At 39.1% G+C, this 13,781-nt stretch overlaps 15 non-coding genes across 15 annotated transcripts; all 15 read left to right on the top strand.

The window, feature by feature from the left end:
* Positions 1 to 936: 936 nt before the first annotated feature.
* LOC126825806 (U5 spliceosomal RNA) lies at positions 937 to 1,056 on the top strand. The gene has a single exon (XR_007682220.1). It is a non-coding gene; the product is annotated as a U5 spliceosomal RNA (small nuclear RNA).
* Positions 1,057 to 1,066: 10 nt separating this feature from the next.
* LOC126825943 (U5 spliceosomal RNA) lies at positions 1,067 to 1,182 on the top strand. Its single transcript, XR_007682335.1, has one exon. It is a non-coding gene; the product is annotated as a U5 spliceosomal RNA (small nuclear RNA).
* A 115-nt stretch (positions 1,183 to 1,297) lies between these two features.
* Positions 1,298 to 1,415, top strand: LOC126825799 (U5 spliceosomal RNA). The gene has a single exon (XR_007682214.1). It is a non-coding gene; the product is annotated as a U5 spliceosomal RNA (small nuclear RNA).
* Positions 1,416 to 2,117: 702 nt separating this feature from the next.
* On the top strand, positions 2,118 to 2,233 carry LOC126825867 (U5 spliceosomal RNA). The gene has a single exon (XR_007682281.1). It is a non-coding gene; the product is annotated as a U5 spliceosomal RNA (small nuclear RNA).
* Positions 2,234 to 4,144: 1,911 nt separating this feature from the next.
* LOC126825942 (U5 spliceosomal RNA) lies at positions 4,145 to 4,260 on the top strand. Its single transcript, XR_007682334.1, has one exon. It is a non-coding gene; the product is annotated as a U5 spliceosomal RNA (small nuclear RNA).
* Positions 4,261 to 4,375: 115 nt separating this feature from the next.
* LOC126825789 (U5 spliceosomal RNA) lies at positions 4,376 to 4,493 on the top strand. Its single transcript, XR_007682204.1, has one exon. It is a non-coding gene; the product is annotated as a U5 spliceosomal RNA (small nuclear RNA).
* A 702-nt stretch (positions 4,494 to 5,195) lies between these two features.
* LOC126825846 (U5 spliceosomal RNA) lies at positions 5,196 to 5,311 on the top strand. Its single transcript, XR_007682260.1, has one exon. It is a non-coding gene; the product is annotated as a U5 spliceosomal RNA (small nuclear RNA).
* Positions 5,312 to 7,229: 1,918 nt separating this feature from the next.
* Positions 7,230 to 7,345, top strand: LOC126825941 (U5 spliceosomal RNA). Its single transcript, XR_007682333.1, has one exon. It is a non-coding gene; the product is annotated as a U5 spliceosomal RNA (small nuclear RNA).
* A 115-nt stretch (positions 7,346 to 7,460) lies between these two features.
* LOC126825777 (U5 spliceosomal RNA) lies at positions 7,461 to 7,578 on the top strand. The gene has a single exon (XR_007682192.1). It is a non-coding gene; the product is annotated as a U5 spliceosomal RNA (small nuclear RNA).
* A 2,158-nt stretch (positions 7,579 to 9,736) lies between these two features.
* Positions 9,737 to 9,856, top strand: LOC126825805 (U5 spliceosomal RNA). The gene has a single exon (XR_007682219.1). It is a non-coding gene; the product is annotated as a U5 spliceosomal RNA (small nuclear RNA).
* A 10-nt stretch (positions 9,857 to 9,866) lies between these two features.
* On the top strand, positions 9,867 to 9,982 carry LOC126825940 (U5 spliceosomal RNA). Its single transcript, XR_007682332.1, has one exon. It is a non-coding gene; the product is annotated as a U5 spliceosomal RNA (small nuclear RNA).
* Positions 9,983 to 10,097: 115 nt separating this feature from the next.
* LOC126825798 (U5 spliceosomal RNA) lies at positions 10,098 to 10,215 on the top strand. The gene has a single exon (XR_007682212.1). It is a non-coding gene; the product is annotated as a U5 spliceosomal RNA (small nuclear RNA).
* Positions 10,216 to 10,917: 702 nt separating this feature from the next.
* On the top strand, positions 10,918 to 11,033 carry LOC126825866 (U5 spliceosomal RNA). The gene has a single exon (XR_007682280.1). It is a non-coding gene; the product is annotated as a U5 spliceosomal RNA (small nuclear RNA).
* Positions 11,034 to 12,944: 1,911 nt separating this feature from the next.
* On the top strand, positions 12,945 to 13,060 carry LOC126825939 (U5 spliceosomal RNA). Its single transcript, XR_007682331.1, has one exon. It is a non-coding gene; the product is annotated as a U5 spliceosomal RNA (small nuclear RNA).
* A 115-nt stretch (positions 13,061 to 13,175) lies between these two features.
* Positions 13,176 to 13,293, top strand: LOC126825765 (U5 spliceosomal RNA). The gene has a single exon (XR_007682179.1). It is a non-coding gene; the product is annotated as a U5 spliceosomal RNA (small nuclear RNA).
* The last annotated feature ends 488 nt before the right edge of the window (positions 13,294 to 13,781 follow it).

The raw sequence follows: 13,781 nt of genomic DNA, 5'->3' as shown, positions 1-13,781 counted from the left end.
CAACCCGTATCATGTGCGGAATAGGGGTCTTTAAAAAATCAGAAACTACTAAAGTTATTGCTCGCATTCCTGTACCAAGCTGTACCCCCTCGTAAGACGATCTCTCTTCGTAAACCCGGGTCACCTCGCCAAATCTTTCAAAAATCTTCCTTAAAAATCTATCCTTAACGTATCTGGGCACCCAGTGTACTCGTAGGTTCACCACCGACTTGGTTGCGTCACAAAAATAATATCTTATGCCATTGTACGTACCGCTACCTATGTATATTAGTGCTTCAACCATTTTACTAGATTTAAGAGTAACGTACCATTCTTCAGACTTGTCCCTTTTACTAATCGCTTCAACAGCCTTGGATGAATCTAAAGCTAAACATATCATCTTGAAAATCGTTGGCCTATAAACCATTACCTTCTTGTCTAAGGTCACTTTAACTGTCCTGGAAACGACATCGTCATCAATATCATCATCTTCAAAATCAACATCAATCACGTGATCAGACATTATAAACCACCGTGGTATACACACTCACCGCACTGAATCTAACTCTGCGGGGGAAATCTGCACTCGAAAAACTCACTAGCAATAACAACACTTCTTTGGCTATGGTACATTTATTCCTACTGGCGATTTATCTTTATTGAGGATTAAAATGCCGCAGTAAACTCTTGGTTTCAAAGGAGGGTCGCGGGGCGGACGTTGTTCGCAAATGTCTACTTGTTAATAAAATGACATCGCAGTAAAACTCGCCATAACATTGGGCGTGGAATCAAAATCTGTAAAGGCATTCGAAGATTTTCGCTGCGTTAATTTATCTAGAACTTATAATGCTTGTGAATTTATACTCCGGCGTTTTTGTCTCGTATCACTGTTTTGTCATACCGGCATGACGTGTGTATGAAACTTGGACCAGGTGATTAGCCCACGTTTTGAAAAAATTACTCTGGTTTCTCCTCATTTTTCGTGTAAATCTTTCGCCTTTTACTAAAGATTTCCGTGGGGAGGAACAACTTAATGAGTCTATAGACAATTTCTTTAACCAGGTGATTAGCCCACGTTTTGAAAAAATTACTCTGGTTTCTCCTCATTTTTCGTGTAAATCTTTCGCCTTTTACTAAAGATTTCCGTGGGGAGGAACAACTTAATGAGTCTATAGACAATTTCTTTAACCCTCTACGGAGGGTAAATTAAGATAAAAAGAGTGTTAGGGGTTATTTTCCTTATAAAATTTGTTTTGTCATACCGGCATAACGTGTGTATGAAACTTGGACCAGGTGATTAGCCCACGTTTTGAAAAAATTACTCTGGTTTCTCCTCATTTTTCGTGTAAATCTTTCCCCTTTTACTAAAGATTTCCGTGGGGAGGAACAACTTAATGAGTCTATAGACAATTTCTTTTAGCCCTCTACGGAGGGTAAATTAAGATAAAAAGAGTGTTAGGGGTTATTATAAAATTTAAGTATGATAGCCCAAATCAGAGTTGGTTCTGCTGGCAGGAATATGTTGACGCTCGAATGAGCAGAAAACCCGAGGTCCAGCTGTCTAAACACACGAGTACACGTAAAACAAATCTCGTTTCACAGTTGGAATTGATAGCGTGAGTTAGTCTCAAAATGATTAATCAGTACTGATTAATATATACATCCACACTTATCGCTGATTACTTATCACCTATCATAGCTTGAGTTATGTTTAATAGCAGTCTGTATTCTGTGGATATCAAAAACAAAAAGAGAGTTGTGATCGTTTGCATTACTAGCGTAGGTCTGTCATTGAGTCAACTGGCGTGGTTTCGATTTCCCGGTTATACTTGTCAAGGAGTCGGGTCGCATGTCCAAACTCGTGGGTTTTCTTCGGACCCCCACCCCCTACCACTGCTAAAAAGCCGCACGTGCAAGCGAATTACTGAAATAATAATAAAAAAGAAACATGCATTGGTCCCTAGTTTGTGTCGAGTGTAAGTGTAAGCTGCATTTAATTATCTAGATCTTATAAGGCTTGTGAATTTATTTTCCAGCGTTATTGTCTCCTGTCAGGATCACTGGTTCGTCATAATGGAGTGACACGTAGATTTGTATATGTAACGTGGACCGGGTGATTAGCCCGCGTTTTGAAATATTCCTCTGGTTTTCCTCATCTCTCGTGTAAATTTTTCGCCTTTTACTAAAGATTTCCGTGGGGAGGAAGAACTTAATGAGCCTGTAGACAATTTCTTTAACCCTCTAAGTAGGGTAAAATTAAAATGACTGTAAGTATTCCCCTGTATCCATTTAAGTGATGAAAATGTACCCAAACGAGAATTTCTCCGACTTTCCCCTAATTGTTATAATATAAAGTTCCCTAGGCGCAATCGAATTATTGAAATACTATCGAACCACATGTTAGTCCCGAAATGACCAAGTCCTCTCTCTCTCTCTCTCATATACAGTAAAAAGAAAACCGAATTCTAATGGCATATTAAAGTTTAATCAAACGTAACAAGAATATATGGTTACAAAACTTGAACATAAAGAAAATAAAACAAAGCATAAACAACAGCAGATCATTCACACTCTTCGGAGAAGTCGCTGCCTTCGTTTGACTTTAGCTATCTCTGTCAGGGATCTTGTGTTTCTCGCACGACTTCTTTTATTACCAAACCACTTTTTGACCTGTTCCGTTGTTAGACCCGAAATCTCGGCCAGTTGTTCAACTTGCTGGGCCGTGGGATACGGGTGAACTAAGTGTGACTGGTACCATTGTTCTAGTACTTTCAGGGACCGACGACACAAGACTGGACGAGTCCTCGCCGTTGTTGACGACTTGCTCGGTTCAGTGCGTGATGCCAATAACTGTAAACTAGATTCTACCCGGTCGATGATCATGCGTAGCTGGTTGTCAAGTTCCACATGGAGCGACTGTTGCTGAACTTTGGATGGACAGGACTGAACACGGTTCATTCTCTCCATGTCAATGCTGGCGGAATGGAAGCGGTAAAAGCAAGATAGTTGTTGAACCATGTCAGGATATTCAGGTTGAAGTTTGGAAAACATCTGAAGGAGTGATTCTTCTCTTTCTCTGATATTCACCACCACGTGGGTTGAAAACATCAATGAATCTGCAAAGCTGTCAGTGGATTTGACTTCGTCGACGATCAAACATCTCAGGTCGTTGTAAAATTGGGGAATAACGGGCCCCTTGTTGTTGATTATGTCATCTTCATACTGTACACGATTTGGCGACGATTTATCATCAGCTACGAGGCGTGTCAGCTCAGAAATTGATAAATTACTGTTCCCTGGATTTTCATTTCCAAATTCAAATGCTAAACATTCCGTAAATCGGGATTCTCCACACTCATCAACAATATTGCCTGGAAAATAGATAGAAATATATTCAATTAAACGTATGCGACCAATTAAATGCATTCTATATTCCAAACTCATACATCTCAAGCCATCTTCTATAATAGAATAGCCTATTCTGCATTTAAAAAAGCTTCAGAAATAAAGAAATTTACCTGTCACACTGATTATTTCGTAGTTACCCGCCGGAAGTTGTGAAAAATCGGGAATGAAAGAAGCCATGTTGTATTATTTTTTTCTTCTCGAAAATTTAGCGCAATGAAATAAAATCCGGGAATGGCAGATTGAGAATGAGATGTCAGAATTGAGTCGATCCTTTTAAATCAACTGCTTTATGATGACTGCTCATGTAGACGGCTTGTTGAAGCCACCCAAAAGAGTTTTCAAACCAGTTAATCCACGGAAAACATTAATCAGTACTGTTAACTAATAATGTCTCCAACACAATTATCGCTGATTACTAATCACCAATCATAACAAGATTTATCTTTATTGAGGATTAAAATGCCGCAGTAAACTCTTGGTTTCAAAGGAGTGTCGCGGGGCGGGCGGTAGGGGGGTTTTTGTTCGCAAATGTCTACTTGTTAATAAAATGACATCGCAGTAAAACTCGCCATAACATTGGGCGTGGAATCAAAATCTGTAAAGGCATTCGAAGATTTTCGCTGCGTTAATTTATCTAGAACTTATAATGCTTGTGAATTTATACTCCGGCGTTTTTGTCTCGTATCACTGTTTTGTCATACCGGCATGACGTGTGTATGAAACTTGGACCAGGTGATTAGCCCACGTTTTGAAAATATTACTCTGGTTTCTCCTCATTTTTCGTGTAAATCTTTCGCCTTTTACTAAAGATTTCCGTGGGGAGGAACAACTTAATGAGTCTATAGACAATTTCTTTAACCCTCTACGGAGGGTAAATTAAGATAAAAAGAGTGTTAGGGGTTATTTTCCTTATAAAATTTGTTTTGTCATACCGGCATAACGTGTGTATGAAACTTGGACCAGGTGATTAGCCCACGTTTTGAAAAAATTACTCTGGTTTCTCCTCATTTTTCGTGTAAATCTTTCGCCTTTTACTAAAGATTTCCGTGGGGAGGAACAACTTAATGAGTCTATAGACAATTTCTTTTAGCCCTCTACGGAGGGTAAATTAAGATAAAAAGAGTGTTAGGGGTTATTATAAAATTTAAGTATGATAGCCCAAATCAGAGTTGGTTCTGCTGGCAGGAATATGTTGACGCTCGAATGAGCAGAAAACCCGAGGTCCAGCTGTCTAAACACACGAGTACACGTAAAACAAATCTCGTTTCACAGTTGGAATTGATAGCGTGAGTTAGTCTCAAAATGATTAATCAGTACTGATTAATATATACATCCACACTTATCGCTGATTACTTATCACCTATCATAGCTTGAGTTATGTTTAATAGCAGTCTGTATTCTGTGGATATCAAAAACAAAAAGAGAGTTGTGATCGTTTGCATTACTAGCGTAGGTCTGTCATTGAGTCAACTGGCGTGGTTTCGATTTCCCGGTTATACTTGTCAAGGGGTCGGGTCGCCTGTCCAAACTCGTGGGTTTTCTTCGGACCCCCACCCCCTACCACTGCTAAAAAGCCGCACGTGCAAGCGAATTACTGAAATAATAATAAAAAAGAAACATGCATTGGTCCCTAGTTTGTGTCGAGTGTAAGTGTAAGCTGCATTTAATTATCTAGATCTTATAAGGCTTGTGAATTTATTTTCCAGCGTTATTGTCTCCTGTCAGGATCACTGGTTCGTCATAATGGAGTGACACGTAGATTTGTATATGTAACGTGGACCGGGTGATTAGCCCGCGTTTTGAAATATTCCTCTGGTTTTCCTCATCTCTCGTGTAAATCTTTCGCCTTTTACTAAAGATTTCCGTGGGGAGGAAGAACTTAATGAGCCTGTAGACAATTTCTTTAACCCTCTAAGTAGGGTAAAATTAAAATGACTGTAAGTATTCCCCTGTATCCATTTAAGTGATGCAAATGTACCCAAACGAGAATTTCTCCGACTTTCCCCTAATTGTTATAATATAAAGTTCCCTAGGCGCAATCGAATTATTGAAATACTATCGAACCACATGTTAGTCCCGAAATGACCAAGTTCTCTCTCTCTCTTTCTCTCTCTCTCATATACAGTAAAAAGAAAACCGAATTCTAATGGCATATTAAAGTTTAATCAAACGTAACAAGAATATATGGTTACAAAACTTGAACATAAAGAAAATAAAACAAAGCATAAACAACAGCAGATCATTCACACTCTTCGGAGAAGTCGCTGCCTTCGTTTGACTTTAGCTATCTCTGTCAGGGATCTTGTGTTTCTCGCACGACTTCTTTTATTACCAAACCACTTTTTGACCTGTTCCGTTGTTAGACCCGAAATCTCGGCCAGTTGTTCAACTTGCTGGGCCGTGGGATACGGGTGAACTAAGTGTGACTGGTACCATTGTTCTAGTACTTTCAGGGACCGACGACACAAGACTGGACGAGTCCTCGCCGTTGTTGACGACTTGCTCGGTTCAGTGCGTGATGCCAATAACTGTAAACTAGATTCTACCCGGTCGATGATCATGCGTAGCTGGTTGTCAAGTTCCACATGGAGCGACTGTTGTTGAACTTTGGATGGACAGGACTGAACACGGTTCATTCTCTCCATGTCAATGCTGGCGGAATGGAAGCGGTAAAAGCAAGATAGTTGTTGAACCATGTCAGGATATTCAGGTTGAAGTTTGGAAAACATCTGAAGGAGTGATTCTTCTCTTTCTCTGATATTCACCACCACGTGGGTTGAAAACATCAATGAATCTGCAAAGCTGTCAGTGGATTTGACTTCGTCGACGATCAAACATCTCAGGTCGTTGTAAAATTGGGGAATAACGGGCCCCTTGTTGTTGATTATGTCATCTTCATACTGTACACGATTTGGCGACGATTTATCATCAGCTACGAGGCGTGTCAGCTCAGAAATTGATAAATTACTGTTCCCTGGATTTTCATTTCCAAATTCAAATGCTAAACATTCCGTAAATCGGGATTCTCCACACTCATCAACAATATTGCCTGGAAAATAGATAGAAATATATTCAATTAAACGTATGCGACCAATTAAATGCATTCTATATTCCAAACTCATACATCTCAAGCCATCTTCTATAATAGAATAGCCTATTCTGCATTTAAAAAAGCTTCAGAAATAAAGAAATTTACCTGTCACACTGATTATTTCGTAGTTACCCGCCGGAAGTTGTGAAAAATCGGGAATGAAAGAAGCCATGTTGTATTATTTTTTCTTCTCGAAAATTTAGCGCAATGAAATAAAATCCGGGAATGGCAGATTGAGAATGAGATGTCAGAATTGAGTCGATCCTTTTAAATCAACTGCTTTATGATGACTGCTCATGTAGACGGCTTGTTGAAGCCACCCAAAAGAGTTTTCAAACCAGTTAATCCACGGAAAACATTAATCAGTACTGTTAACTAATAATGTCTCCAACACAATTATCGCTGATTACTAATCACCAATCATAACAAGATTTATCTTTATTGAGGATTAAAATGCCGCAGTAAACTCTTGGTTTCAAAGGAGTGTCGCGGGGCGGGCGGTAGGGGGGTTTTTGTTCGCAAATGTCTACTTGTTAATAAAATGACATCGCAGTAAAACTCGCCATAACATTGGGCGTGGAATCAAAATCTGTAAAGGCATTCGAAGATTTTCGCTGCGTTAATTTATCTAGAACTTATAATGCTTGTGAATTTATACTCCGGCGTTTTTGTCTCGTATCACTGTTTTGTCATACCGGCATGACGTGTGTATGAAACTTGGACCAGGTGATTAGCCCACGTTTTGAAAAAATTACTCTGGTTTCTCCTCATTTTTCGTGTAAATCTTTCGCCTTTTACTAAAGATTTCCGTGGGGAGGAACAACTTAATGAGTCTATAGACAATTTCTTTAACCCTCTACGGAGGGTAAATTAAGATAAAAAGAGTGTTAGGGGTTATTTTCCTTATAAAATTTGTTTTGTCATACCGGCATGACGTGTGTATGAAACTTGGACCAGGTGATTAGCCCACGTTTTGAAAAAATTACTCTGGTTTCTCCTCATTTTTCGTGTAAATCTTTCGCCTTTTACTAAAGATTTCCGTGGGGAGGAACAACTTAATGAGTCTATAGACAATTTCTTTTAGCCCTCTACGGAGGGTAAATTAAGATAAAAAGAGTGTTAGGGGTTATTATAAAATTTAAGTATGATAGCCCAAATCAGAGTTGGTTCTGCTGGCAGGAATATGTTGACGCTCGAATGAGCAGAAAACCCGAGGTCCAGCTGTCTAAACACACGAGTACACGTAAAACAAATCTCTATTTGCCCCGAAACTCCAAAAGGCCTTAAAATCACCAAAAGATTCTAACATTTTGCCGTCTGCTACAGACTGAATGTGTGTTTCTTGTAAGAATACAACATCAGCTTTATGCGAATTAATATCGTTCATTACAAGTCTTTTACGTTTATAAGCAGCTAAACCATTAACATTAATAGTGATAATATTTAAAGTTGGAATTGACATTTTATTGTAGATGGGGAAATAACAGCAATGATAGAAATTGAAACAATAATAAGATAATTCAATAAAATACATATAAAAATATTTAATTGGCAAAAACCCATTATGAATACTAGATAGACAAAAACGTACAGGCTTACAGTGATTACGTTTTTACCTGTTAACTCACATGAACAGTGGTGAGTAAAGGCTACAGTGACTGGTGTGTGTATAAAACCATACTCTGTACAAACATCGCAGCAGACGACAGAAAACAACATCACACTATATACACTTTCTAAACAGTTTAAAGTGGCGGTTCTACAACCTGCAAAATAAAAAACTTGTTGAAACAACACATCATTTATATATTTACACATGTTAAAGTTTATTTTTCTTTTTGTCCTTAACAACGGTAAAGCCTTCATCATCTTGCATATGACGTTTATTACGAGAGTCAAAATTTGTTAGTCTCAATCCGGGATGCCAAGGGGTGATCGGGGATAAAAGAGGACTACTACCCCCTGTCACACAAATCTCTTCCTCCATAACGTTATTGGTATTACTCTCGCGATCATCCATTTCTTCAATCATATTACCTTCCATTCCATCTACCTGTTTATCACCATCTTCGCTGTTCTGATCAATTTCCCTTTCATCCTCACTACCATCCTTTTCACCTTCTTTCAATACCTCGACCGCAGGCACCTGCTCAGCTGAAATTGCGCTAGGACGTGGGGGCGATACTGCCTCAGCAAAGGTTTTTTTGGGTGGACCCCAAACAGAATTTATACAGTTTGCGCTAACATGACCAATACAGTTACATTTCAAACATAGTGGCAGCCTGCCTGGAGCAGTTACGAGCATACGCAGATTACTTTTCTCAACCCGTATCATGTGCGGAATAGGGGTCTTTAAAAAATCAGAAACTACTAAAGTTATTGCTCGCATTCCTGTACCAAGCTGTACCCCCTCGTAAGACGATCTCTCTTCGTAAACCCGGGTCACCTCGCCAAATCTTTCAAAAATCTTCCTTAAAAATCTATCCTTAACGTATCTGGGCACCCAGTGTACTCGTAGGTTCACCACCGACTTGGTTGCGTCACAAAAATAATATCTTATGCCATTGTACGTACCGCTACCTATGTATATTAGTGCTTCAACCATTTTACTAGATTTAAGAGTAACGTACCATTCTTCAGACTTGTCCCTTTTACTAATCGCTTCAACAGCCTTGGATGAATCTAAAGCTAAACATATCATCTTGAAAATCGTTGGCCTATAAACCATTACCTTCTTGTCTAAGGTCACTTTAACTGTCCTGGAAACGACATCGTCATCAATATCATCATCTTCAAAATCAACATCAATCACGTGATCAGACATTATAAACCACCGTGGTATACACACTCACCGCACTGAATCTAACTCTGCGGGGGAAATCTGCACTCGAAAAACTCACTAGCAATAACAACACTTCTTTGGCTATGGTACATTTATTCCTACTGGCGATTTATCTTTATTGAGGATTAAAATGCCGCAGTAAACTCTTGGTTTCAAAGGAGGGTCGCGGGGCGGACGTTGTTCGCAAATGTCTACTTGTTAATAAAATGACATCGCAGTAAAACTCGCCATAACATTGGGCGTGGAATCAAAATCTGTAAAGGCATTCGAAGATTTTCGCTGCGTTAATTTATCTAGAACTTATAATGCTTGTGAATTTATACTCCGGCGTTTTTGTCTCGTATCACTGTTTTGTCATACCGGCATGACGTGTGTATGAAACTTGGACCAGGTGATTAGCCCACGTTTTGAAAAAATTACTCTGGTTTCTCCTCATTTTTCGTGTAAATCTTTCGCCTTTTACTAAAGATTTCCGTGGGGAGGAACAACTTAATGAGTCTATAGACAATTTCTTTAACCAGGTGATTAGCCCACGTTTTGAAAAAATTACTCTGGTTTCTCCTCATTTTTCGTGTAAATCTTTCGCCTTTTACTAAAGATTTCCGTGGGGAGGAACAACTTAATGAGTCTATAGACAATTTCTTTAACCCTCTACGGAGGGTAAATTAAGATAAAAAGAGTGTTAGGGGTTATTTTCCTTATAAAATTTGTTTTGTCATACCGGCATAACGTGTGTATGAAACTTGGACCAGGTGATTAGCCCACGTTTTGAAAAAATTACTCTGGTTTCTCCTCATTTTTCGTGTAAATCTTTCCCCTTTTACTAAAGATTTCCGTGGGGAGGAACAACTTAATGAGTCTATAGACAATTTCTTTTAGCCCTCTACGGAGGGTAAATTAAGATAAAAAGAGTGTTAGGGGTTATTATAAAATTTAAGTATGATAGCCCAAATCAGAGTTGGTTCTGCTGGCAGGAATATGTTGACGCTCGAATGAGCAGAAAACCCGAGGTCCAGCTGTCTAAACACACGAGTACACGTAAAACAAATCTCGTTTCACAGTTGGAATTGATAGCGTGAGTTAGTCTCAAAATGATTAATCAGTACTGATTAATATATACATCCACACTTATCGCTGATTACTTATCACCTATCATAGCTTGAGTTATGTTTAATAGCAGTCTGTATTCTGTGGATATCAAAAACAAAAAGAGAGTTGTGATCGTTTGCATTACTAGCGTAGGTCTGTCATTGAGTCAACTGGCGTGGTTTCGATTTCCCGGTTATACTTGTCAAGGAGTCGGGTCGCATGTCCAAACTCGTGGGTTTTCTTCGGACCCCCACCCCCTACCACTGCTAAAAAGCCGCACGTGCAAGCGAATTACTGAAATAATAATAAAAAAGAAACATGCATTGGTCCCTAGTTTGTGTCGAGTGTAAGTGTAAGCTGCATTTAATTATCTAGATCTTATAAGGCTTGTGAATTTATTTTCCAGCGTTATTGTCTCCTGTCAGGATCACTGGTTCGTCATAATGGAGTGACACGTAGATTTGTATATGTAACGTGGACCGGGTGATTAGCCCGCGTTTTGAAATATTCCTCTGGTTTTCCTCATCTCTCGTGTAAATTTTTCGCCTTTTACTAAAGATTTCCGTGGGGAGGAAGAACTTAATGAGCCTGTAGACAATTTCTTTAACCCTCTAAGTAGGGTAAAATTAAAATGACTGTAAGTATTCCCCTGTATCCATTTAAGTGATGAAAATGTACCCAAACGAGAATTTCTCCGACTTTCCCCTAATTGTTATAATATAAAGTTCCCTAGGCGCAATCGAATTATTGAAATACTATCGAACCACATGTTAGTCCCGAAATGACCAAGTCCTCTCTCTCTCTCTCTCATATACAGTAAAAAGAAAACCGAATTCTAATGGCATATTAAAGTTTAATCAAACGTAACAAGAATATATGGTTACAAAACTTGAACATAAAGAAAATAAAACAAAGCATAAACAACAGCAGATCATTCACACTCTTCGGAGAAGTCGCTGCCTTCGTTTGACTTTAGCTATCTCTGTCAGGGATCTTGTGTTTCTCGCACGACTTCTTTTATTACCAAACCACTTTTTGACCTGTTCCGTTGTTAGACCCGAAATCTCGGCCAGTTGTTCAACTTGCTGGGCCGTGGGATACGGGTGAACTAAGTGTGACTGGTACCATTGTTCTAGTACTTTCAGGGACCGACGACACAAGACTGGACGAGTCCTCGCCGTTGTTGACGACTTGCTCGGTTCAGTGCGTGATGCCAATAACTGTAAACTAGATTCTACCCGGTCGATGATCATGCGTAGCTGGTTGTCAAGTTCCACATGGAGCGACTGTTGCTGAACTTTGGATGGACAGGACTGAACACGGTTCATTCTCTCCATGTCAATGCTGGCGGAATGGAAGCGGTAAAAGCAAGATAGTTGTTGAACCATGTCAGGATATTCAGGTTGAAGTTTGGAAAACATCTGAAGGAGTGATTCTTCTCTTTCTCTGATATTCACCACCACGTGGGTTGAAAACATCAATGAATCTGCAAAGCTGTCAGTGGATTTGACTTCGTCGACGATCAAACATCTCAGGTCGTTGTAAAATTGGGGAATAACGGGCCCCTTGTTGTTGATTATGTCATCTTCATACTGTACACGATTTGGCGACGATTTATCATCAGCTACGAGGCGTGTCAGCTCAGAAATTGATAAATTACTGTTCCCTGGATTTTCATTTCCAAATTCAAATGCTAAACATTCCGTAAATCGGGATTCTCCACACTCATCAACAATATTGCCTGGAAAATAGATAGAAATATATTCAATTAAACGTATGCGACCAATTAAATGCATTCTATATTCCAAACTCATACATCTCAAGCCATCTTCTATAATAGAATAGCCTATTCTGCATTTAAAAAAGCTTCAGAAATAAAGAAATTTACCTGTCACACTGATTATTTCGTAGTTACCCGCCGGAAGTTGTGAAAAATCGGGAATGAAAGAAGCCATGTTGTATTATTTTTTTCTTCTCGAAAATTTAGCGCAATGAAATAAAATCCGGGAATGGCAGATTGAGAATGAGATGTCAGAATTGAGTCGATCCTTTTAAATCAACTGCTTTATGATGACTGCTCATGTAGACGGCTTGTTGAAGCCACCCAAAAGAGTTTTCAAACCAGTTAATCCACGGAAAACATTAATCAGTACTGTTAACTAATAATGTCTCCAACACAATTATCGCTGATTACTAATCACCAATCATAACAAGATTTATCTTTATTGAGGATTAAAATGCCGCAGTAAACTCTTGGTTTCAAAGGAGTGTCGCGGGGCGGGCGGTAGGGGGGTTTTTGTTCGCAAATGTCTACTTGTTAATAAAATGACATCGCAGTAAAACTCGCCATAACATTGGGCGTGGAATCAAAATCTGTAAAGGCATTCGAAGATTTTCGCTGCGTTAATTTATCTAGAACTTATAATGCTTGTGAATTTATACTCCGGCGTTTTTGTCTCGTATCACTGTTTTGTCATACCGGCATGACGTGTGTATGAAACTTGGACCAGGTGATTAGCCCACGTTTTGAAAATATTACTCTGGTTTCTCCTCATTTTTCGTGTAAATCTTTCGCCTTTTACTAAAGATTTCCGTGGGGAGGAACAACTTAATGAGTCTATAGACAATTTCTTTAACCCTCTACGGAGGGTAAATTAAGATAAAAAGAGTGTTAGGGGTTATTTTCCTTATAAAATTTGTTTTGTCATACCGGCATAACGTGTGTATGAAACTTGGACCAGGTGATTAGCCCACGTTTTGAAAAAATTACTCTGGTTTCTCCTCATTTTTCGTGTAAATCTTTCGCCTTTTACTAAAGATTTCCGTGGGGAGGAACAACTTAATGAGTCTATAGACAATTTCTTTTAGCCCTCTACGGAGGGTAAATTAAGATAAAAAGAGTGTTAGGGGTTATTATAAAATTTAAGTATGATAGCCCAAATCAGAGTTGGTTCTGCTGGCAGGAATATGTTGACGCTCGAATGAGCAGAAAACCCGAGGTCCAGCTGTCTAAACACACGAGTACACGTAAAACAAATCTCGTTTCACAGTTGGAATTGATAGCGTGAGTTAGTCTCAAAATGATTAATCAGTACTGATTAATATATACATCCACACTTATCGCTGATTACTTATCACCTATCATAGCTTGAGTTATGTTTAATAGCAGTCTGTATTCTGTGGATATCAAAAACAAAAAGAGAGTTGTGATCGTTTGCATTACTAGCGTAGGTCTGTCATTGAGTCAACTGGCGTGGTTTCGATTTCCCGGTTATACTTGTCAAGGGGTCGGGTCGCCTGTCCAAACTCGTGGGTTTTCTTCGGACCCCCACCCCCTACCACTGCTAAAAAGCCGCACGTGCAAGCGAATTA

Source organism: Patella vulgata, chromosome 6 (genome assembly GCF_932274485.2).
Source record: "Patella vulgata chromosome 6, xgPatVulg1.2, whole genome shotgun sequence".
NCBI classification, from domain to species: domain Eukaryota; kingdom Metazoa; phylum Mollusca; class Gastropoda; family Patellidae; genus Patella; species Patella vulgata.
The sequence above is the reverse complement of the archived record's forward strand: the minus strand, read 5'-3'. Positions and strand labels throughout refer to the sequence as shown.